The 26,496-nt window shown below is 36.8% G+C and overlaps 1 long non-coding RNA gene across 1 annotated transcript; it reads right to left on the reverse strand.

The window, feature by feature from the left end:
- Positions 1 to 483: 483 nt before the first annotated feature.
- Positions 484 to 15,016, reverse strand: LOC146767930 (uncharacterized). Its single transcript, XR_014953820.1, has 2 exons — positions 9,161 to 15,016; positions 484 to 3,531 (listed from the first exon to the last, which is right to left on the reverse strand). It is a non-coding gene; the product is annotated as an uncharacterized LOC146767930 (long non-coding RNA).
- Between the last annotated feature and the right edge of the window lie 11,480 nt (positions 15,017 to 26,496).

A 26,496-nucleotide genomic window follows, 5' to 3' on the forward strand; every position in this document is an offset into this window, starting at 1 on the left:
GAAAAAAAAATGAATTTGGAAGAGACCTATGGAACTAATCTGATCCAAATTCAGCCCAAAGTGGGGCCAAAGTAAAAATTATTAAGAGCTGGTCATATCTTTTCTCAGTTGAGCTGACAATCTCTCCAAAGTGGGAGGTTCCAGAAAAACATCTGGGTAAACGATTTGACCAACACTGTGAATATTTTTTTTGTTAAAAACAAATTAAAATGTTCATTGATAAAATAGATGCCTGGTATCTCTCAGACTTTCAGGATGGATCTTCTGTCAATGCTTCCTTGCACTTTCTCTATAACTACACATTAAGTAGTAGAAGAAAGTAAAAAGACACCTTCCTCTCTCATCCCTTGTCCACATTTGCCAAACCACATTCTCTCAGACTCTTCTCAAAAAATCATTTGCTTCAAAATCTATAAAAGAAGATTGGGAAATGCCACAGGCAGTGTATGCAGACTGTGTATCAGACTCTTAATTGGGTGAGGAAAACCAGACAGATTTCTAACTTTTTTTTTCTTCACTTTTCAACAATTTTTGGGCTTCTTTGTTATCCACATAACTTCTTCAGCATACTTTCAGGAAAAAAAAAATCAAGAAATAGACTGAATTAAGAAAGTACACTTCAACAAAGAAAAGGAGGAGGCAAGAAACTATAGCACAGATTCTATAGAGATTTGCTAGAGGCTAACACCAATTTTAATCCCAATACTACGTCTGGTCTAGAGTAGAGTTCACATAGATTTTCAATCTTTACTTAACACATTTCTTATTTTTAACCAAGTCTCTCCAGGCAGAAAGAAGCAAAGACTATTTTCAAGGAAAGTTTTCCAAGTAATTTAGTTCTGAACAGACTCTTTTTAAAAACTATTTTTTCAAGGGCCAGAAGCAAGATGAGGGGACGAATTGAATAGTCTAATTAGCAAGCTGAATACAGCATTAGTCAGGCATCTGAAATGACTGTACACTGCTTGCTAGATGAGAGATTCGCTTCAAGGCCTCTTTTGCTGTTTAATGTGAAAAGTCCTGTGAAAAGGAGATGGATCCAGAACCTTCTCCCAGGCACAGATCATGTTGCCACAAACCAGCAGCTCTCAGTTTACCATTTGAAGAAAATTGCCATTAAAGAGTCTTCTTGGAAAGATAGATGCCTATGACCAAAACAAACAAGAAAACCATGAAATTATTGAACCTGGAAATGTGAAGCCCTGTAAAGTGAAATCTGTCCCAAGATAGCACTGTTATACAAACTCTTTGTAAGGTACCATAAGTACACATAGGACTCCGATCAGATACCAAGTTAGGGAATGGGAATTAAGTTATGGGATGGAAGATGCAGGGTTGTACCAAGATGCACTGTTCTGTGGCTGACCAAATGGGTTTGAATAAATTTTGTCAGGAATGTAAGTCCTCTAGACTAAAACAATCTTAGAACCTTCATATATGATGCAGAGGGAGTTTTGAAGCCTGCAAAGTGCACAGTGCTTAACTGCAATGAAGTAACAAAACAGCAGTATGGTTAAGATTTCACCCAGTTTTCTTGAGTTCACCAAGTAAAGGTTAGGTATGCCTTGGCATGGGGATCACATGTGGGAACATCCTCCAGCAGGTTGCTCTGGGAGGATGGACTGTAGGAGAATAGAGACAGTGCTGAAGGCAATCTCACCCCTGAGGAGTTGCAGCTGTACTAATTACCAAAGAGTAGGAACAGCCTTGCCTTTAATAGGTCACTGCTGTGTCCAGTAAGGATGGGTGTTATAAAAGAGTGGCTCAGCTGGTTGAGGGGAGAGTTGGAGTCACTTGGCTGTGTTGCTGTGAGGAGCAAGGGTCAGGCAGCTGTGCTAGGGACAGTAAGGATTAGTATATGCTACTAGGGACAGATAGGGTTAGGTGGTCATGCTAAGGACAGGAAGGAGTCAGCTGGTTGTGCAGAAGAAAAAGGAATCATTGTTGCAAGAAGCTGCCAGCGGGAACTCACTGAAAGAAGCTGTGAAAGTTTTACAGTAAGATAATAAACTGATGGTGACCATTCCCATCCACCGTCAATTGGTGCCAAGCACTGATGCCAACAATTACTGGCCTATAAGGATGGATCCTAGGCTTGAACTTTCACTTCCTGCACAGCACTGCTAAGTCTTTGCTTCTGCCATGGTACTCACCACTTAATAATAGAGCAGGTTGATAATGTCACATCCAAAAGGGGCTAAAATCTTAGGTCTACACTTTTGGAGACATTTAAGGGCCTTGATCTTTAAGGGGTATTTTCATAGAAGCTTGTTTACCTAACTGCATGCACACGTCAGTTGAGCTGCAAACATCAATGACATGTGAAATCCAAGACAGACCATGAATTTTTCTTCTTATGAACATCTGTGGATTTAGAGTAGAAGTGGGCACCTATAAATTAACTGTATGAAATAGACTGAAATTTGTCAGGCAGATTAACTGCAGTTCCTCAGGTACATCACCTGGGGAAGTCATATGGAGTATGGCAACATTAATTGGTCTATGCTGTAAATTATTCCAAGCCTTTAGGCTTTACTACTACTCATTAGCTGGGCTTATTTTCATTATTCTGGCAAGGCCCACAAGGTGGTTATCATCTTGACTGCCTCTTGTAGGAGAGTTTCTGCACCAGGCCTGAGTACAGCTGCAGTTTCTACTCTGTTTCATTGCTTGAAAAATTAAAAAAAAACCAGATCAATTCATGGCACAGCAATAAGTACGCAGACTTAAATGATATGATCTAGCTATAGATGCTCCTTCTTCAGTTCCACCTGGTGCGAAAAACCCAACGATGGTAGAGAATTATTTCCTAATTTTTCCTTATCGGTGTACTATAAGTGGTGTCTTCTCATTTCCTTTACTGTGTTATAGCCCTGGCTTGAAGTTCAGGTTCAGCTGATGCAGGGTCTCTGTTTCTAGTGACTCCCTGTGTTTTAAGCTGCCTACAAAAGCAGAGAGAAGAAAGATAAAACAATGTACATCAATGTAGGTATGCAAGAATATTATTTCAGAGGTTAGTATTTATAGAAACAGAATTTTCAATCCTTTGGGGGGGAAAAAAGTGTTTTTTTCTTTTTATACTCAGTTTCTGTTTATTAGGAGCAATTCAACATTAGTGTCCCTTATGCTACTAGTTTTGTGATATTTAATGAGTTTGAATGCAATACATATGTTCATAGGCAGAGCTAGAAAATTTTTACAGTTTCAAGTTGCATTTGAATCTTTCCAACAGTCAATTTGTTATTTATCCTTCCTTATCAAATGCTGACTTCTGCTGAAATCTAAATTCCACCTTCTTTTTGGAGCAAAGCTTTGTATCTAGTGAGTGGTAGACTCACAACAATTATTTTCTTTGCTACATGGACATTCATGCAGACATTGCTTCTTTTCCAGGCATCATTCAAGTCTTCAAGGGAAATTCATTGGAGCTGCAACCTCTGCTCTTGTTTGCTCCTCAAAATGCCTGGTGCCACTAAACAGACTTGTTTCAGTTGCAGGAATCCATGCAGCTCTTAGCCTGATACTCCCTGACTGAAAAAAAGAAATCCAAGAGTTATGAAATCACACTTTGGCATAACAGAATATTAATAATATCCAATATGTACAGCCCAGTAGAACTTAATGAAAGGGTATAAAAAAGTGAGAAAAGTTTTTAATGAATGCATATGAGAAGAATACTGTAAAAGATAACACAGACTGCATACCAGATGAGGGTAACTAAATGAAGTTACTTTAAAAAACGAATGAAACATCAAATTAAGCCATTAAAAATAGATTGCTAAGAAGAAAAAAGTACTTCAGGTGGAACACATGTAGGTTACCTAATCCTTCCAAGTCACCAGGAAGGTTAGTTAACCTGTTGCATTGTACCTTTAAGCAGCATTTTTAAAAGTTGAGAAGAAAATTTATAACTGTCTGAGGGATTTTAGAAAAGTAACTGCAGCACCAACACTCAAAACCAGAATTTGAGTACTTAGATGAAATTTTTATATGATGCAAAAGCAAAGGACTAAATGTTCATGTTGCACATCCCATCTAGCTTTGTATTAAAAAAGCCATCAACAGGAAGTTGTTAATATTTTTTAAGTATTTTGCAGTGAAGCACATTTTACTGTTATATGAAATACTAACTAATTAAACATAGATATTGAAGCTATAAAGTATTTGAAATAGACAAGCTTTATGGCAATACAGCTTATTTGTTCTCCCTATCAATACATATTGCCTTAAACAGGAAAAGATACATCATCCTAAAGAGTACATAATAAAAAATACAATAAAAGATGACCTATCAAGCTGTGGAGAGATATTACAAATGATAAATACTTCTTGCAATTTTAGCACATCCATTATTATTGAAGAAAAGAAGTAATAATAACTCCTTGATAATATTTATAAATTAATTTAAATTATGAGGTTTTATTTGGTTTGCTTGGCAAGGTTTTGGTAGTGGAGATTCTACAGGTATGGCTTCTTTGAGAAGCTGTGAAGAGCTTCCACTGTGTCCAATGGAGACAATGTCAGCTGGCTCCAACTCCAATCCGCAACAGTCTGGTAACAGACTTAGGAAGGGGAAAAAATTGCTGCACAACTGCTGCAGACAAAGAAGAGGAGTTAGAATATTCGAGAGAAATATCTCTGCAGCCAGCAGTGTCAGTGATGCTCCAGGTGCCAGAGCAGAGATTTCCAGGCAATCTGTGATGAGAACTACGGTGGTGAAGACCATGGTGAATCAAGGGTGTCCTTGCAGGCCATGGAGGTCCACAGGGGGGCAGAGATCCACCTGCAGCCCATGGACGACCCTGTGGCAGAACAAGTGAATGCTCTGAGACTGTCGCCCTGTGGGAAGACTCTGCTGTATCAGGCTCCTGGCAGACCTGTGAAGAGAGGACATTGCTCTGGAGCAGGCTGGCTGACAGGGACGGTGGCCCTATGGGGGACCCATGCTAGAGCAGCCTGCTCCTGAAGGACTACACTCCATGGGAGTGACCCACAATGGAACAACTAGTGAAGAACTTCAGCCCATGGGAAGGATCTATCCTGGAGAAGCTAGTGCAGGACTATCTCCTATGGAAGGAACCCCATGCTTGAGCAGAAGAGTGTGAGGATCGTCCCCCTGTGGGGGAAGCAGTGGCAGAAAAAAGGTGAGATGAACTGACTACAGCCTCCATTTCCTCTCTGTCTGTGCTGACATGGCAAGGAGGTAGAGAATTCTACCTCCTTATAAGGAAGGCTGTGCTGTAGGGAGGTTGTTCTTGAGATTTAGGTATATTTCTCATTATCCCACTCTGGTTTGATTAGTAATAAATAAGACTAATCTCCTCAAGTTTTGTCCATGACAGTAATTGGTAAATGATCTCTCCCTGTCTATATCTCAGCTCATGAGCCTTTTATTTTCTTTCCCCTGCAGAGCTGAAGAGGTGAATGCCAGAATAGCTTTGTTGGGAACCTGGCATCCAGCCAGGGTCACCCCACCAAAGATTTAGAAATATAAAAAGTCAAGGACAGAACAAAAAAATCTATGGAGATTTGAAATACAGCCAAATATGTCTTGATAAGTCTTGAAGAATATTATTTTATTATGGAACAAAATATCAAAATATATTTTAGTGAAATATGAATTGAAAAGTTAAGCAAAAAGAGAAATATAATTCCATGACAATACAAGAGAGAATGAAGTGAAAATTGCTGTTGAGGGCACATTTTTGCTGCAAGTTGTTTGGAGGACATATATAATTTCAGTTTCATGTGGAAAATTATATTAAGATATCAGCTTGGTAAACATATAGAAACTGTTTTCTGTTCCAAACATAACAGATAAAAAACCTCAAAGTCATTACTTCTGGTATTCGTGATAGACCAGCAAATCCAATAGCTGTAGGGGATTTTTGAGGTTAGAAACTGAGAACTGAATTTTGTGCAACTTGAAATAGTTACACAGAATTAAATGTTTGAGAAGGAATCAGCAGTGAACATCTTGACAAAGTGCACATTTAGCATGGAAGAAAACCCCCTGATAGTAGGGAATTTAGTCGATATGCAACCTTCTTAAATAGGCTTGGAAGCAAAACAGATTAAAATATGAAACATTTTACACTAAAACATATGCAGTTGTGATTAATCTCAGCTGAATCTGGATGGGTACAGGTTGAAACAAGTGTGATTTTTGTCTCATCTTGTTTTTAAGAGTGTGAAATTTAGATCATTAAGCTAGATCTAGTATTTTGTAAGCTCATTTTTTATACAAGTGTTTCCTAAGCAAAGTTTAGTTGTGTCGTTTGATAGCTCTTTAGCATTTGGTTGTATTCAACATGTCCTGCTGTTCTTCCATTGAGAATTCCTTTAAAAACCCTGTATTCTTTTTCTCTGCCTTTTGGGATGAGAGTGCACTTCTTAGGGCTGCTTCATAAATGTAATTGTCTAAACCTTTTCCTGTCCTTTGCTGGGAATGTCGATGAAAGGATTTCAAGTTTTTTTCTCTCTTCCTCTATATGAGCAAAATTTTAGAATTTCAGTAAAGAATTGACATCTTTTTCCAACTGATTTGGATCACTGATGCTTCTGTGATAAACAACAATTTGACAAAGTAAATGCAAAATTTAGCAATAAAATTCAGAAAGTAAATGTGTTACTGAATTGTTGACTCCCGTGGACAGTATGTCTCCTATGTCTGTGATAATACCTTATCAATCTCTTGGAGTAACTTCTTAAACATTTGGTCTTGTAACTGGCAACATAATCTTTCTTAGAATCACTCATCCTGGGGCTCACGTAACGAGCAGAGGCAATCAGAGACCTGCATCTCTGCAGTAAGATGCACAAGCCAAGCCAAAAGCAAGAAGCAGTCAGTACTCATCAAGCATTCTGGTGCATTACTACAAATTTAAAAGGTGCAGCAAAACACCTGTGAGACTAATTTGGGTATCAGCTGGGTGCCAGGATTGTCATGACTCAAACAACTGTGCTTGAAGCACTGGACAGGAGGTATTAATAGGAAGCCAAGAAGTGTGAAACAAATGTTGACTTGCTTAAAATGTCAATAATAAACTATCTCCAATTTCAAGAAAAAACAATTTCACCTCTAGCTCATTCATAGCTCTGGCAAGAACATCTTGTTCAAAATTTAAGTAATGACGTCTCCAAGTTCCTAGTCAAAATCATAAACAAATGCAATAACAATTTCTAATCTTTGTATATTTTCTTCTGCTTTATAAATGCCAAGAACCAAATGTTTAATATAGTCTAATTGGATTTGGTACAGTAAAAAAGGTCTTGATTAAAATTTGGGCATTTCCATGACTGTTACCTTTATTATAATGAACTTACTATTATATGCATATTTTTACAAAATGTAAATGTAAAAATGTAGTAATATATATCAGAATTTAGGCAATAGGAGTAAAATAGAGACTAAAGACTTACAAATAATAGAATAGAATATGTTTTCTTGTAATTTTTTCTCTAAAAATAATCTTTATATGCAGTGTCCAGAAACCACACAAATTTATTATAATGCTTCAAAGTGTAATTTCAATCATATTTTAACTGGATTTTTTGCTTCAGTGATGACTGATAAAAATGCAAGTCCTTGTTCTTACCCCCTTTCTACAGAAAACACTTTCACAATAGAAATATCTATAACTTCAATTTTTCATAAATGTTGTTGTCTCTTGATTTTTACAGTTTGAAACCAGTGGAGAGCTAAAAATTAGTCCTGTTTGTGTGCTCATTTCAAAATGATGAATGAATTCCAACATACTTATTATAACAAGTTTTGTGATCAAGATGGATTAAAGTTATGGTATCTGCAATTGTGATTTTATTTGTTTCCAAAAGTAGGTTCTTTTGTCTATTCTTTATCAATCTGCACAGCTAATCAATTTAGCCATCTCACATAGTTTGACAGCCCTTCCGAAGTAGAAAGTAGATATAAGATTTTATATTTTAGAATCAAAGTATGATAGAATGGTTTGAGTTGAAAGGGACCTTAAAGATCACCGAGTTCCAACAACCTGTCTCGGGCAGAGGTACTTTTCATTAGACCTGATTGCTCAGAGCCCCATCCAGCCTGGTCTTGGACAATTCCAGAGATGGAGCATCCACAATTTCTCTGGGTAACCCACTCCAGTCTCTCACCATTCTCCCAGTAAGGATTTTCTTCTTAATACCTAATATAAACCTACCCTCTTTCAGCTTGAAGCCATTCCCCCTTGTCCTGTCACTACATGCCCTTGTCAAGAGTCCTTCCTTTAGGTACTGGAAGTCCACAATTGGGTCATCCCAAAGCCTTCTCTTCTCCAGGATGAACAACCCATTAAATGAATTCTCTTAGCATTTCCTAAGAGGTGCTCCAGCATTTCCTGTGATGGAGAGGCTTCCTTAGGTGGGAATTCAATCATATAAAGGCATAAGTTTTGATATATCTTGTAAGTAAAAGACTACAAAATACAGACTATGATGCTTCCACAGGGCCCAGGAGATGTCATAGTGCTTTCACAGTTCCAGAGTGTTCTGTATTATAAGAGATTTATTAACCATGAAAGCACTCCTGTAAAGGTAAAGAGTAATACAGCCAGCAGGGACAACTAATAACCCTGTAATTAAGCCCTGTGGCAATTTAACAAACAAGCAGTATTTCTGTGGTATCATAGAATATATGATTTTGTATGGATTTAATATTACTTCTAGTTCCAGCCTCACAGCCATCATTGTATTTCCAGTAAATCCCTCCTGACATTCACAAACCTGAGAAAATTTAATTAAAAAATAGAATGTTTCAGTAACCAAAGGGAAAACCAGCTCATGAGTTTTCCCTTTTTCAGATATCTCAAGTACACTTCTCCATCTCAAAATATCACTATGTTTATAATTTTCTGTCTTTGTGACTGGCAGGACTAAAGGTATTTTTTAATAAAGAACATTGTAGAGTTAGAGTGCTATTGTGATAAAACAGTGCATTATTTTTATAACTAAAAGCAAAATGGAATTAATCTGTAGTGTAATATTTCCTCAATTCTATCATGCTTATCAGTGCCACACACACTGATAAAGGGTCTGATACTCCAAGACACCCAAACTCTTCAATTAACACACAATTTTAGGCATGGATAATAAATAAGCTCTGTAATAAATAAATAAGCTCTGTAAATCAGCTACTTACAGGATTGCTCTTCAGATGACTTCATCTCATGTTACTATGAAGACAGATTCTGTATTTTATCTACCCCCCTCAAGACTGTTAAAGTAAGGATTACTGAAAGGACTCCACATTTTTATCTGGTTCTTTGCTAAGAAAACACCACTCAGTGGAAGCAATAATATGGGTAAGAGCATCCCAGGACAGATTTGCATTTTGTACTTTCTGTGTTTCCTGGCAGTGAAGACAAATAAAAGAAGACAAACAAGGATCCAGCACTTGCTTCCTTGAGTCTGTGTAGCCATGGCTCTGGACACAGTGAGTGCTCAGGTTTGCCTGGGCACTGAAGCTATTATGGACCTACAGCCAGAAACTTTGAGTCAAAAGATAACACTCACCCCAAGACTGACCAGAGATCAGGTAAAGTTCTTTCATGGGCTTTGCCTGGGTCAGCAAGCCTGTGGCACAGACACCTTGAAAAGTTGCCTGCATCCTATCAACTCATCCTTTATTTGCCCTGTGAGCCTCTGAAAACCCCGAGCCACAATGCCAGTTGTCATCTGAGAGAAACATCCCGTGTCAGAGGTCCCCAGAAAGGCTGGCAAATAACCACAGGAGGTCATATCTCTGTTTTCTTCAGTTCCCTTAGTGGAATAGGAGCACTTCTGTTTTGTAAATATTGAGTTTTTAGGGTCCTTTACATGACTTTGTCCTCTTTTCCCACTGCTCATGAAATCCACATCAAAAGGCTTTTCCTCACTGTTGCAATCCCTGGACAATAAAGTTACCAGTGAGGGGTCATTGACTAAGAAGAGCCTTAAATAAGTAACTTGTGTTCAGTGAGGCTATCTCAGTAGTTAGTCACTCTTAATTATCCTTAATTGCTCAGCATTGCTCATGGAAGTAGTCACAGAGGGAGGTAGGGTTAGGCAACTTTTGTGACAGAAGAGCATGCTTTCATCAGTGCTGGCATAGGACAGAAACCTCTGGAAAGCTATAAGAGGTACAGTGAGCAGCAGAAAAATTATCCAGGCAAAACAAGAAGTTGTGACATATCCATTCTATAAGCTTATAAAGGTATTTATCATGCAATATCATCTCTAAGGACAGTAATTTAGGGCAATAAGGTAGTGTCACTTTCTGACAATATCAAGCATTAAAGATGTCAGTTTACACAAATGCACACTTATTTCTGAGATTGCAATGTAATAAACACAGCACAGATAGCCTTACGCAGCTTGCAAATAAGGTCTCTTCAATTTCCTTTCAATACTCTGAACTTTTGACAAAAGATAAACCGATAATGACTAAATATTATTTATGATCACTACTGGTGTATTATATTCTCTCCTTTTGTATAAGTGTATCATACAGTCATTATTCTGACAAAATTCCTCTTTGGAAACAATGAATCTCTTACATAAAGAAGGGGAAAGTGCACTTCCTATAGAGGCAATTGCTTTACATAACTTGCTGCTAATTAAATATTTACTCTGCTCTCTGAAATCTCACTTCATTATACTTTGAAAAATAAAAGCCACAACCAGTTTTTCTGGTTGAAGAATTTTGTTTCCTGGGTAAATAAAGTTAAATTATGCCAATAAAGTTGATGCTGCAATTTGCCAGGAAGAACTATGTAGTCAACTATAGCACAGCAGAGAAATATTGGTCTGGAAAAGGATAACTTTTTTCAGAGGCTGATCAGGTATGTAGGAACACTAGGTTAGCTGATGATCATGGATGATCATAATATACAAGCTGAGGTCTGTATGAGGCTGGTTTAGTCCCTTGTTTATCCATTTATGTTTATTATGTATGAATTTGTGATGCTACAGAGCTGAAGTACCCCTAAAAGTCTGCCAGAATTACCTGTGAGAGAACTGAAACTCAAAGTGAAAATAATATATCACCACTTTATTTTCTGGGTTTTAGGAGGATAACACTATAACTGTATTAAAAATTAATATGTCCAAGATATGTGGGTTGGCACTGAGACTAACAGGTATGGATATCTTTATACCTTTATATGGATATCCATATCTTTCCCATGAATTGCCTTTTCCTCCAGAATAGGGCAGCCCTCTTCTGCCTCTGTCCTTGGACCAGGCTGGCATCCAGATTGCTCCAGGGATAGACAGGGGGACAGTTTGACAATAGAGATTATTGATTTGTACTGCCCAAGGAATGTTCACTGGCAATGCTAATGTAGCTACATCCAGAACTACTGGACAAATTATTTCTAAAACACTAATTTTCAAAGCACTTAAAGCTGATAGAGAAAATAGGGATAGTTCATTAAATATTTCACTACTTTAAGGTGTATCAAATTTTGTAAACTGAGATTTGTCAAAGTCATTTCCTGCTGCTTCCTTACAAATTTGAAATTTTCTTTGCCCCTTAATTGCCAGAACCCTTTACATCAACTACTTTTTTTGTTTGTTTGTTTTAATTTTCCTATTTCTAATGGTCCATCAAGAATCCAGGAGAAAAGAGCGAGTGAGGCAAAGCTAGAGAAAGTAGTATGGAAACAGCATATATGACTTCATATATCAGATATACAAAAATGGGCCTAACTTAAAGTTTTATTCCTATCCTTTTTTCAAAGTTATCTTTAGATATTTAAAAATGTGAAAACTTTAGGGCCAAATGCAGTCAAGATCTCTTCATGTGGATATAGTCCTTGTATATCTCTCCTTCTGTCTCAAGAGGTGAGAAATAAAAAGAATGTTATTTATCTGTTTAGGCCTGAGACTGTTTCCCATCTATTGCTTAAATGGTTTTGATTTTCCTGCATATTTTGTGACAAAATCAAATCATTAATGGGATATGGAAATTCTCATCTGTGATGGATCTCATCAAGAAGATCTGTCAGTCCGGTAGAAGTTATTGCTATATTTACCATGTAAACAATAAAACTACACAAGATTCTTAGTAAAAGAAAGCCTTAATAATTGCCATAAATGTGTCATGGTGTATAAATGAGTAATAATGTCTGCAAAATGAGAAACCTGCTTAACAACTTCAGCTTGGTTTGCAGTACTTTTTTGTTGTTGTTCATACAAGACAAATATAATTTTGGACAGTCTTCTGGACAGGAACAAAGAGAAGCCAAGGCTTTTGTAATATCTTGGAGTAAATATTAAGAAGACAAAATGATGAGGGAAAATTGAGGCTGCAATTTAACTGAGTCAAAATATTACCTTTATTTTTTTATTTTTATTATTTTCTTAATGAGCATGTTGAGTCCATTTATATTCAGATCAGCTTGACATAAAATGCCACAAACACTTATGCTAATAGATTAACTCAAGACAAGATGACTTTTCTAACTTTTCTGATGACTTTCAGAGCTGAGCACACCATGAAATAATTAAAAAGCAATACTTGAGTTAGTAGTATATGAGTATAATCAACAGCTCTTGTGAAAATGTTTTTTTTTTTTTAATCAGGAGGCTTTGTAGGAGGATTTATGAGAGGATAAACCATCAGAATTATCTGAAACTCATATTTGCTAATCAACATGCAGCTTCTCCTTAGATTCCATAAGGCTGGCTTCCTTGGGGGGCAATCTCAGCATAAAATTAGGAACATGGTCTCAGGGAAGCAGATCCCAAATACTGAAGTGAGAACAGTTTAAAACCTATTTTATGAACCAAAGTTGATTCTTTATGTATTTTATGTCAAGCCTGCTGGTTTTGCAAAAAAATCTGTTGCTGTGTGTTTTGGGTTTCTTTATTCACAAATACTTGGATTTTGTATAGATAGAAAACAGTCTTCCATGCTCATTAAGGTTTTCTAAAGCGAAATAAATGTTTGCAGAACTGTGATATATACTATAACTTTCTATGCATTTTTTTTACTCATCATGAGAAATGTAAGTCACAAAGCATCAAAGCTTCATTCCACTTCCAATGTAATTTTCTCCAGATTTGAGCTTATCTATTATCTTCCATAGTTGCAGGAAAACTCCTTTTACAATAAAGCAAAACCCCAGAAGCCCATTCCAGAAGCTATGTACAATTTTTAGGTGATATATGATAACATCTTTTGTCTTGTAGTTCTAGCACACAGCCTTAGTGCACAAGATGACTGTCGAATGCCATGGTTTCTTTAGTCTGCTGCTTTCTGAACAAAGTCATATAGCATTCAGCAGCTATGCAGTTAAATTGTTATAATGTGTCTTTCTGGTTTTGGGGGGTCTTAAAGGATGTGAAAGCCATAAGCTATCTAGTTCATCTTTCATTCACTTGGAGAAAAATTATTTATAGGTGTGTGTGCAAATGAGCTGTCTTCTGTACCCTGGCTTCCACTAATACATGTACTTTAAAAAAATGACCAAATATTAAGCTAAGAAAAGGACCTATAATGGCAGCACATTACTTCCAAGCTGATTGATTTTTTTTTTTTTTCAGGAAATAAAGGCAGCCTATGCTGCTGTATTTATTAATTAGCTTCCAGGATGCCAGTGGTTGGAAAGCAAATTGACTGAGTTTCTCTCTTTGAAACCCTGAAAGTATTTATTTCCTTAAGCTCTTGTAGCTGCACTTGTGCCTAGTGGACACCAGAAATATGGACTGCAGCAGTTAAAGGGGCAATGCAGATGTGGGAATTTGAGAGCTCACAGGACATTTCAAGCTCTAGCTACCCATCAAGAAGAGACTGCTACACGTGAGCTGTCCTTTCCCTGAACCTTGTCATCTAGGTAGTGCACTACCCAGTAGTCAGAGTTTTACCAAGAGAGACCATCACTCCACTACCTGGTTTGGTAACAGGTCTGCAATCCCCTAAGGCAACCAAATGGTCATTTTGCCAAATAGCTTTCACGCAGATTTTGAAAATCATGAAAAGGAGAGAACAGTAACTCCTTCAATAATTTTTAGCAGTTGAAGCTGAAGAAAGGCTGTTTAGGCAGCTACTTAATAAGGTAGATATAATCTTTATTTTCAGAACCAAAATATTGTTTTCCTGTGATTTGCAAGGGCTTTGTCTTTTAAGGGAAAGAGCAGTTCCATCTCACTCAGCTTCACCATACAAGTAGATGATGGGGTGATCTGTGAGCAATGTCTTCCTGAGAACATGCACCCTTTCTAGCATTCTGCAGAAGAATGTACTCAACTGTGATAGCAACTTGAGGAGGAGGAGGTGGAGTTTGGGGCTAGTGGTTGCTGGCTTCCTAGATCTTATGGAAAAAATTTTTGCATATTGAGAGCACACTCAGAGAACATCAAAACAGAAGAAACAGATAAAATCTGTTTAGATAACACTATCTAAATCTAAAAATAAAATAAAAATCAAACCTCAGAATTCAATGTCTGAAGATCCTGGGACAAAACCAAGAGTGACCTGATTACAGTGCTGGTGTGGTAGAAGAAAACAACATTGATACAGCTCAGCCCTGACCCAGAAATTCTTCTGGGGAAAAAAAAAAACCCACCAACCAACCACAAATAAACAAAACTAACCAAGAGAAGCAAAGCAAAACAAACAAACAACCACCACCACAAAAACAAAAAAGGACAAAACAACCCCTCAAACACTCCCTCTCCAGGTCCCTCCCCCCACCCCCACCCATCCCCCATTAAAAATATCCCTAGTCTATAATTTCTCAGGATCACTGTAATCATTTTAGTTCCCTCAAAGATGCTCATTCTGTTTGGGAGCATTTGATGAATGAAGTTAAGCTCCTGTGGTCCTGTAGCTCCTGTCAGGATCATGCAGTGTTCTGTGTAAACAGACTGAGAAACAGCCGCTGCCTTCAGGGGTTTGCTTGCTCTTTGAAGGTGAATGTGGGATTTGGGTTAGCACTGAAGAATGAAGAAACACTGGAGAACTCATGTGTCAGCAAGGTAAAAGTGGTTAACATCTTATGAGAGAGGTAAAGCCTCTCTCATGTCTGTAAAATCAGAAGGAGCCATGATGGACACCTGTTTTGTCTTCCTTCTTCACAAATGTCATTTCTCTCTGATTCTGCATGGTAATAAAATACTGTTTGTTCTTGTATTAATCACTGTTGCAATTGCTAACTTCAAGACTTGGATTAACTACTTTGCTCAATATTTCCTTGGAGGGTTTCTGTCTAAATCTCTTTTAGACTAAGTATTTGAATTTTAACACCTGACTCCCATGTAGAGAATGTTTAAAATCCTTGGTGAAACCCTGAAAGTATTTATTTCCTTAAGCTCTTGTAGCTGCACTTGTGCCTAGTGGACACCAGAAGTTCAGCGCTGTTAAGCACTCATATTCATTTGTATCTTTGTATGATCCAAAATTATTTCTTCTGTACAAAGTGTATTCTGCAAAAATATTTTTCAAGTTGAGTCCATTGGAAAGTGAAGCCTATGACTTAGTTTTTTATTAAAGCAAGTTTCTATTTTTAGATTATGCAAGAAATATTCTAAGAGACTGAAAGCTCTTTCAAGGAAATTCCAACAAACTCTTCAGATGCCCCTAGTCAGACACATGCTATGACAGAGAATAAGAAAATTTACATTTGTTCAAAAATTTCAAGTTACATGCAGCATTTAAGGGAGTCATTGAGTGAGAAGCAGAAAACTAGGAATATTATTGAGCTATGACGAAGAACAGTCTCTTGGAAGTATATCTCTCAACATGAGAGTTGAGTGAATGTATTACTTTCTTGGCTGATCGTTAATTAGGTTGCATTTACTATATAAATATTGTACAACAATTACAGGATAAAGCTTCCTTTTAAACAGTAGAGTGTGGATACATAATTTGATGTTGTAGTTTATTGTCTTTGTGAAGAAATCTGAACAGTATTGCTACTTTATATTATTTTTCCCAGCTGAGAAAGCAGGACATGTGTGAGTAGGTGCAGAGTTGGTACAACATGGGGGGACAACCACTAGCATGTTTTCTGAGAGAGTTGAGATCCTAGAATTAATTTATTTCCTTGGTCTGGACCAGACAAAATCTACTGACAAAAGTGTGCAAGTTTTCCTCAGGCATTTGAAAAAACAAATGGGGAAGAGCTTTTGTCCTACATTTATTATCATATTTATCCCAGAATTCTTACTTCACACTGCAGCACCTTAGAAGCAAAGATATAGCTGGACTGCTGAATGCACTGTGGACAATTATAAGCATGCTGTGCACAGCTTTGCTCTTTTCAAAACAGAGTTCTGGTGCTTGTTGTCTTAGCCCAGAAAAATGGAACTCCAAATCTCTTGCTGGTTTTGCCCTATACAACCTCATTTTGTATCATAACAATGTTCTGATGCAGCCATTGGAAGTATTTCAGGTGAGAGTGGATGTTAATCATTGACCCTTTTAAAGGCACTTGTTCTCAGATTGAGGGGCTCTGGGGAAGCGGGGGCTGATTTTCCCCCACCTGCACTGTAGATGAGCAGGCAGCCTGTACAAAATGCAGGCTCACACCACGTAGGCAGGTTTCTCACAGCAGGATGCAAACCAGCATCTGAAAGGCAGTGTCTGTAGGGTATGCTCACAGGTCCAGTAATGATTGCTCTGGCAATATTATCCTTCACTGTGCAAAAGCCTTCTTTAACCTCTGCTTTCAAAGGGGTTTAAGCTGCTGCCACGTGTCAAGCACATAACAGCTAACACGTTGTTATAAGCACACATGCTAAAGCCATTCAGCTCTGACAGCTTGAGCAATAAATGCTGTACTTTGGAAGGGAGAGTGATGCTGCTTACTCGTCCTTGCAGCCCTCATTATCCATAATATGCTTATGGCAGAAGTGTTCCGTGTGTGATTACCGGTAAAGAAAAAAGCGCTGCCTAATTTTTTTTATAATTATTATTGCAGGGTTGTGAAGATAAGGTGATGTTTAGACTCTGTAGACAGGGATTTGCTATAGAAATTTGAAGTGCCTCTTAAAGCTTCAGAAGAAATTTCTTCTCTTTTTTTTTATGGTTATTAAGGTTGTTTTGTAGCAATTAATGGCCAGGTTTTCAAGTATGACCAGGATAACTCCTTCAAAGCAAAAGGAAAACTTACCTAATCCTCATATATCACTATGAAGTTTCATGTGGTAGCAAAGACTCTTTGAAAGGCAGCCATTTAAATGACAGAAAATGTATCATCAGAAGGTTTTATAGGTATAGGGAAAACCTTGACATATAGTTTTTTATGTTAGAAAATATAAAATGCTACAATATTTTATATGGTGTGACTATTCTCGTCAAAAATATAAAAATTATGACCTTGGTAGACAATGTTATTTTATAATCAAAATATGTCCCCTTACAAGTCAGGAACTTATTCGATTTAAAGATCATATCAATCTATACTATTTATGATAAAACCTATCTTATTCTTTAACAAAGACTGCTCTTACTGAAATCAGTGAGATGTTTTGGTTTTTCTATATGGGAAATGAGTTTTCTTGTGTGTCTTTGTTGAAGCTTATTTCTATGAAAATTTCAAATCAGCATCACTGTGATTTAACTTTGGTTTTAGGTATATCTTAATTATATTGCAAGGTCACAAAGAGTGAAATGTTTAGACATAAAACCACTTGAAATGAGATATGAAATCTTCTGTCCAGATGACAGTTTTTATTCTTGGTGCTGCAGACTTCACAGGTAACATATTTTTTTTTTCCCAAGTTTCCCTTTACATTATGCCTGATAATCAGTACAAATAGTGATCCTGGACAGATCTACACAAGTTTCATTTTAACTTTGAGTTCTATATTGACTCAAATAGCCCACATTTGATCTTAAAAGGTTAAAAAAAAACAAGTGGTTTTTTTTTTTTGTTTTTTTTTTTTTTTGTAGCTGAGTGGAGTTTGGCAGTTTCAGGAATTCAGGTCTTAAGAGAAAAATAATATGACAAAATAAAATATGGGTGGAAGTTTGAATTTCAGGCCACTGATACAAGGTCTTTTCTAATAGGAATACTGAGATCCAGATAGTCAGTGTATAAGTGATTGAGAGAGGTGACTTCAGCAAGAAGGATAATGAAATATTTTTAAATTTTTGCTTAATTGAATTTGACTGAAAATAAATCAAATTACATAAAGGATTTTTTTGAGAACAAATGGAACATTCAAGCTTCCTCTGAAGTTAATCCGTGTCTCTGAACATACAATTCTCAACATCCCTGTAATTCTACCACTAACATATTCTTGTAGACAAGCAAGAGTGGACATGAGCTGTCATCCTCAATAAAGAAAAATAATTGCCTGTTATTTCCCTAGCTCTTATGGAGGTACTTGCAAAACTTGCTGCTCCCACCATCTCTTCAGATCTCACATGAAATTTTTCATCAGTTCACTACCTTCTTCTGTTAATCACTAAAATTTCTAATTTTAATTTCAGCCTAAAAAAGATCAAAATCTGCAGGAATAACCACTACAAAAGACTAGTTTTCTGCAGAGCTAAGTCTTGTAAGCAGGACTATTCCTGGCAAATGGAAATTTTATTACCTTTTTTTTGCATAATAATGTAGTGATATTGGAAGTTTAATTCTAGATACCTACCCTGAATATCTAGGAACATCAGTTTTTCTGGATAGCTGATGCAGAGACTGTTTACTTTAGAGCCCAGTAGCACAGGGACTTTGATTCTCTTTCTCTGGAGTGTATGGAAGGAAAGCTGTTTAAGCCATGAGTTGCATCTGTTTGGAAGGCCTGATATGTGGGCAAAAGTGGCATTTTCATAGCCCAGCTGAGTTCTTGGGAGCAGCAGATGTCCCCAAAAGACAGACTGCAAGTAGTCTGTTTTGTCCACTTCACCCTGCAATGCAAAGGTGCGGAGTACATAACCCTCCTTTCCAAGCAGTGGGCCAGAGTCTGGAAGCAACTCCTGAAACAGATGAAGAGATGGAGATAAAAGGAAAATCAGAAAAAAGACAACACCTTGCAAGCAAGAGCTACCTGCTTGTACCCTTTCATTAAGACAAAATAATACATATTTGCTTCCACCTCTGATAAGCATTCCACAAGTCCTTCTCCCACTTATCCTGCTGACTCACTTAAGCCATGGAGTGTTTTTTGGAAGTAAATATTAACCTGTCCACTGAAACACATCCTCTTAATAGTCTTACTTTCTTAATTAATGCTATTAAAAATTATATTGGTGCATTGTTTAATCAAAGCCACTTTCAACAGAATTTTAAACATTTTGAGACCAAAAATTTCAAAATTTTTTTTTATTCCTTTGCATTTCAAAGCAATTCCCATGAAATATATTAGCAACCTGTAAGAAACCGCATTAAAATGAAAATAAATAGTCCTCTTACACACTGAAGGACATACACCTCCAATTAGTAACCCTGGGAGGAATGCAGGTAAGTCTATGGAGCTGCTCTGCTTATATAGCATACCCAAATTCAAATACGTGAATAGGCTGATAATGCTTAAAAACTTCCTTTTCAGTTATAGGCACTCCATGACTGAGGATATTGTAACTCAAAGATAGTCCTTAATTCAGGTTAAGTGGTTGCTTATATTTTTGCTTATGTAAGTGGCTTACGTAAGGAAAGGGGAAGTCTGATTTCAAATCATTCTGCTTCTGATTAGCTCTACAAAGTCAACAGAAGCCTTATATTTCTCAATAGAAAGATGCAGGGATACTTTATCACAGTCATGACCTTTTCACGTTATTTTTCACTGCTGTCTCAGTGAAGTTGACATTCCAGTTCTAGCACTGGCTTCTTGTTCACAGAGTTACACAACACCTGGTTTTGTCGACTGGAAGGGGGAAGGGTGGAAGGAGAAGAGATAAAAACCACAAGCCACTGCAAAATAAACAATATATACATTTTTCCTCAATAAATAATATTTTTTTTAAATCTGTTGGAGTGATTTTGGGGAAAAAAAGGCTAGAGATGTCTATTGTGTACAGGAAAGGGTGGCAGGAGCACAGAATGAAGTCAAAGGAAGGGGAAGAAGGAATGGGACAGTGTTTTGCAGTGGCTTTTTTTCCTTATTAGGGTGAAGCACCTTTGGGCTTGAGCATGTACTGTCCCTGATAGTCCCTGATTATATTGTCCTTGATTTCTGTTTCTTGGTAGCAGCCCTGAATCTGGCACCTGAGTCATCTCCTCAATGCCAACTATTGCTGCATAAATCCACAGGATTCACAACCAGGAGGTCTGAGGTGATCTCAATAGGATATTATCATGACTCTTGTGGTAGCTGGTGTTTTTCTTTCAGCCACATGTCCTGAGTCTATGCCAGTCTTAACTTTCAGCTAAGAGGAAAATTTGCCTGTAGTTGCAGAGAAGAGCTTAAAAATGTAACTTAGTGAATTTCACAAATTTCACATAAAGAAAATAAAAAGACAAAAGAAAATGACTTTTAAGCCAATAATTTTTGTGTGTTTGTTAATTTAGATTGCTTTTACTCAAAAGTCCATTTCCTTTTGTTTGGATACTAGGAGAATTTGCTTTGGAGAGTGTAATACCGCATAATACATGCCATGTGGGTTTTTTGCATGACTATCCCATGTATTTAACATCTCTCATTATGATTTTCTAAAGGAAGGACTGCAATTGTGCTGCTAGATGAGGAGATCTATTGTTGGAATTACCCAGAATGACAGAGAACAAATTCCTGTTGTGCAGCAATCTCCAATGACCTAATGAGTAATATTCTGTAATTACCTTGTTAAAAAAATACTCTTACATGGTCTCTGCTCACAAGATGCTGTGAAGCGTGTTTGTATGAAGAGCCTCAAGGTTTTCATAAAGTGGTAGAAATTGCTGGTACAAGAGACTGTGTCAATATGACTAAAGAAAATTCACCTCACCAGGAAAAAAGTCTGTTTACTTAGGAGTAGGGAAAATCTTTGTAGAATTCTGGATTGCTGTTAGTGACCTGATTTCAGCTTTTTTATGTTCAAAAAGTGCTCCCTTGAGGAACTATGTGGGATAGTCACATACACATAGTCACAAAACAGGCTGACTCTCCTCTAGCAAATGGAACAGTTAAATAAATGGCCTTTTGTTTTCTGCCTTCTGGAAAACATCCATAACCTTGTCTCCTGGTACACATTTCTAACCTAAACTATGTATTCATTAGTTATTGCAGCAATTGTCAACTTCCTCTAACACTGAAATGGTCATGAGGAATTCACCTGCTCTTGCGTGAGAGCCAGCTGTCATGAACAATATCCAAAGGATTATTTATACACCAGCTGCACAACACTGACTTTTCATTTGTTCTCTTTAAAAAATTTAGGAAAGGCAATACCTGTAAAGGCCTAAGCAGGCATTAAGGGATCATTGCTTGCCATGCCTCCTTTAAATACCGTGGTGACATTTCCCTAAGCAAATGAGTAAAACTGCACTTGTCAAAGTTAGTTTTCATTTCAGTCAATACTAGTGTGAAATATGAGAAGAAAATGATTTTTTATTTAGTTCCAAAGATATAATTTCAGATGGAGATTGTGAAACCAACAAGGCTCAATACTTTTAAGATAAGCTCCTGATTGAGGAATTATTCATTTTTTCTGTGGAAAAGGATAGATTATGAAATTAATGCCTTCTTATACAACTTAGTCAAGATCACTGACTTTGCTCTTAATAGAAGTTTCTTTGTTTTTTGTAAGTAGAGGGTTTTTTTTATCCAATGGTCAGAGCTAGAAATCTTTTCCTCACCAAAAGATATCATTCCCAAAGCCTAACATTTTCTGTGGAAGAAATCTGGCTGGATGCCATATCTTCTTAATATTTGGATAAGATCCTGTAGCGATACAAAAAGCTAAAAAGCTAGCACTGGGCAGAGTCAATGCCACAGAGAGTTGTCATTTCCTTGATGTTTATTGCAATTCAGCTGTACAAGTGTTGGTAATTGTGACATTGGATGATGTGTCTGTGAGAGAGTTAAACTCGGGTGCAATTTCAAAATCGTTCCCTGGTGATGTTGGGCAGGAGGAAACAAATGATACAGGGTATCAGCACGGGTGGTGCTGGTGGCGCCCGCTTGCACGCACACAGAGGTGGAAGTCGGTGTCTGATTCTAAGACAAAATGAATATAACATTTCACACAGGAATGTGTTGCCTTTTTTATCTTCTTCCTTACTCAGTCTCCTATGTTCAGCCCAGCCTCAGTCTTTAGTGAAATACTGCAGCCTTCCAGCACTCAGTCTGAGTTCAAAAGAGACAGTGCTTCATTATTTGAATCTGTGATTATCCTTTTCTGTAATCAAAGTTAATAGAAGTAGCACTCTTGTAGGAGAAATAAAAATGGCTTTGTAAGACAGAAAGACAATAATTGGCAAATTTTTAATAGTTTATATTTTCAAAAAGATATGCAATTCAGTAATATTTCACCATCCTCTTCTTTTGGCTACCTTATCTACTTTGAAGTCTTGCCCATGAGTAGATCTGGGGGAGGACAGATCTGCAGCATGCACCATAAAAATCTGCACACTGCGAGTTGTGAATCTTACCATTATGCAATTGGTCAGAGGAGCCACTTCTTGCATTTTAGACAATTCATAATTTCATTTTTTTCCCCATTTTTATTAGAACTTCCTGTGAGCTTTCTGATAATTACTATGTAGGTGTGCATGTTTTTGTGTTTCAGAGATGGATTTATAATGTACATATGGAGAGAAATTCCCATTTTTTTCATCATCTCAGGACTTTGAAGTATTTTGGCTCTGATTTTATCCTCCAGCTTTAATGTACCCATTTCAGAGTAGAATTTCAAGTCTTCGTGAGAACTCCTAGAGGTCAGGTCACCTGTAGACCATTTTGTGTCAGAATGAATAAAGCTGTCCCCAAACCTCCACCATCACTCTTTCATGCTCCATCAACATTTCAACCAAGGTGCAGTCACTCTGGTTCACCATTTAGCTCTTCCCAGGGACACTGGTTTTAAGGGTAATTAGACATAATTCTTCACAAGACCTCTTTAAACTTTACCATTTGTTTACGTGATAAAGCATAAAAGGACTGTTTAATTTTGAGTAAAACATCCAACCTGAACACCTGAACACAATCCTCCTTGGCTAATCTTTTCTTACTGACATTTAGCATATTGCTGTCTCATTCAGTGCCTCCAGCAGCTCCCTGTAGTTTGCAACCATCAGGAAAACGTTCTGCCATCAAGCCATTCCCTGTCCTTTTAACATCCCATTATTAATGTTGGTGTCTGTTTCTGATCCTTTTCTGAATTACAAACAAGTTCTTCTGGCTATAAACTATCAATAATCACAATTATCTGTGTGTGTTCCAGTGCAATAGAAAACATTCAGAGAAATCATCAAGAGACACAAAGCCCATTTAAGCATTTGGAAATGAGTTTGAGATCTAACAGAAAAAGTTTCTAATATTAAAGACATCAAAAGCCTACTCTCCAGATCTTCACATTTTTTCCTGATCTTTTGCAGCTAGGTGTTGGATGACAGCCAGAAGCATGGGGGACCACAGGAGGAGAGAGACCATTGTTTTGTGAGGTGATCTACTAATTTATATTCTGTCCGTGACTTAATATTTTCAAAAAATAGTGCCTTTCTAAGATAAAGAATAGGTCAGACATGAATTGGGGGAAAACTATAAGACATTACCTTTTAGCATAAAGATTTTTATTCCATTTGCAATCTGTGTTAGAAATGCCTGTTTTGGAAAGTACTCTCAGGAAAGATGAAGAATTGTGATACCTAAGTAGATTCCTGGTGTGTATTGATTTGCCTTTGAATAACTGAATCTCAGTGTTGTGAATGTGTTTTCCTATCTAGAAATATACATGCATAGGCATGATCTAATACAGTATAAGTATTGTCTAATTTTTTCTGCTGTTAAAGGGGACTAAAATGTTCTTATCTTAATTGATGTCTCTTATTTTCCTCTGCTTGATTATCCTTGTATCTGTGGTACAGGATTCAGAAGTTCAACAGATTCTGGCTGCATCAGCAACTTATTTTTCTAACCACTAAAAGCCTTAAATCATGTCTACACTAGTAAGAAGAATGTTCTAACAGGAGAGGCTCAATAAAGCCAGACAGATTGTGTAAGGAACTTTGTCTGCACTGCAGTCACTTTTCTCCAGGCCAATTTAGTATGACCATATGAGGTGATTGCTAATTAGCAGCTAAAATATATTAAATATGATCCCAGATTGCAGCTTTCACTGTAGTGCTACCTAAAGTGAGCAGAGTTTGTGCCTCAGGAAAGCCCTCTGCTATGCAAACCTCGGTGTAGTGAGAGAACTGTTACAAAATTCACTTGGAAAGTATCTTCCTAAGCCAAATTAAAACAATTTTGTGGATACATGCTTAAATGCATATGCTGAAGTTCCAAACTTTGCCCTCCAGAAGGATGTACAAAACTCTGTCAATCTAGGGGTCTGAAGAGAGATTATTTGATCTGCTTTCTTCTCCTAATGTAAGATTAACTGTATTTTCCCTGGTATTTTCAAGCTTGCTTGTAAAGGTGTCCAAAAATGTAGACTTATCACTTCCCACATAATCTATTCTAGTTTGTTCCCTCTTGGATATTACTTGCTTTACAAACACTTCTAATAAAGATTAAGCTGAGACTTCCTTCACACTGTTAAATCCACTTCTGCTCATCAAATCCACAACAGATACAGATTGTCCTGTTCCTTTTTGAAATAAGCTTCAATATCCTTGAAAAAGATACATTTCCTATAAGAAATTTAATGTGTACACTTGTATAGATTCATATATTTTTAGCACAAACAAGAAACATAAAATTTATGAGCACTCCCGTTCATCCAAGCAAAGATATGAAAAATGGGAATTACTTTATCCCTTGATAAAATAACAATGTCTCATAAATATATTTCAGTTATATATCAAACCATTAACTATGATGTATTTCTGTGCTCGTAAGTTTTCTATTGTGGGACTTTTTTTAAGAGCATGTATAGGTTTTTTTTAATATAAAGATGTTTTGGTTTTGGTTTTGGTTTCTGATTTTGTTTGTTTTTAGGAGTTTTTTTCTTTAATCTGATCTAGAACCTATCAGACATGGCAAAACCAATATATTGGCTTCTCAGCAACATAACTAACCTTATTTTCAACTTTCTTCATACCAGTGTAGGCACTGGTTTCTGAACATTCTGATCTTTCTTGTACATTACGCAGAAAATTGCTCCTCCAGCAGTGTAGGCTAGGGTACAGAGATGAGCTTAGGTTATTCTGCTGGTATAAGAATATAAGTTTTGGCGAATTTTATGTGCATCAATGGTAAGCAGAAAGCCTGAAGTTCCTGGTGGCATCCCTGGGAATAGATGAGCAGAGGACTCTGTTTAGACTCCAGCCCTTGGGTTCCTTTAATTCTTACATGTGAAAGAGAAAGGGATTTAATGTTGGTTTTAATACTTTAGCCAGTGGGCTGTTGAAATAATTTTTAATTTACTACAAGATGATTCAATAAGTCAGTGTATTATTGACCAGATTTAGTATTCTATATTGTACCTCTAATGCCTCTTAATGAAATTAATTTGTTTTTTCTGGTCTCTGCCAGGAAATGAAGACAAGGGATGAAAAATATTCTATTTGATATTTGAATAATTAAGGGAAGATAACTTAGTGAGATGTTCAATTTTTTACATAGTTTGTTGCAAAGAAAGGGAATCAAAAAATGCCTAGCATAAGGAGGCTTTATTGAAGGATTTAGTTTAAACTATAATCCCCATATTTTTCTAGGCAATTAGTCCAACTATAGCAATTTCCCAACTGACTTCATTTTTATTTAACTGAATTGCAGACAATACCGTGAACTCATATTCCTCAAAACTAATAAGATTTTTTATTTAATACCATGCCTTACAGAGTTAAGACACTTCACAGATGGCTAAATAACTGGCTAAACCTGCATTATAATTCTGTGCCAATTGATAACATTAATAAGAGGAAACCCAGTAAGTTGCAGCTGATAATAATTATGGCAGCTAGGAGACCAAGTGTTTCCTTATAGCAGGGCTGTTACAAAACTAATACTCCTCTAACCTCTCTAACAGAAACTAATGTATTGGGATGAGAAACTGGTGTTTTGTGTTGCTGCATTATACTGAAATATCTAAATTTCTGGTAGCAAGAGACCAATTAGGAAGGCAAATAACAGTTTAAAAAAAAAAAAAAAGGTATTTTTCTCCCAGTATATGCAATACAGGTATTTCCTTCTCCATTTCCTTTGCCAGATTCTTGTCAGAAACAAAATAGTCAGTGTGTTCTACAAAAACAAAGTAGTCAGCAACATTACTGGAATATGTGTAGTTATAACCATGAGAGAAACTGGTAAATTCAGTGCTATTGCATATGTTGTGATCCATTATAACTTCAGCCAATGCATCTTGCCAGTTTCATCAGAGCTGCTTGATTGAATTCTGTAATTAATAGATTCCTGGATTATGATATTTTTAGAAACCTTTCATAATTTAAATCACATTGCCTT

Source organism: Lonchura striata, chromosome 3 (assembly GCF_050655825.1).
Source record: "Lonchura striata isolate lonStrDom1 chromosome 3, ASM5065582v1, whole genome shotgun sequence".
NCBI classification, from domain to species: Eukaryota; Metazoa; Chordata; class Aves; order Passeriformes; family Estrildidae; genus Lonchura; species Lonchura striata.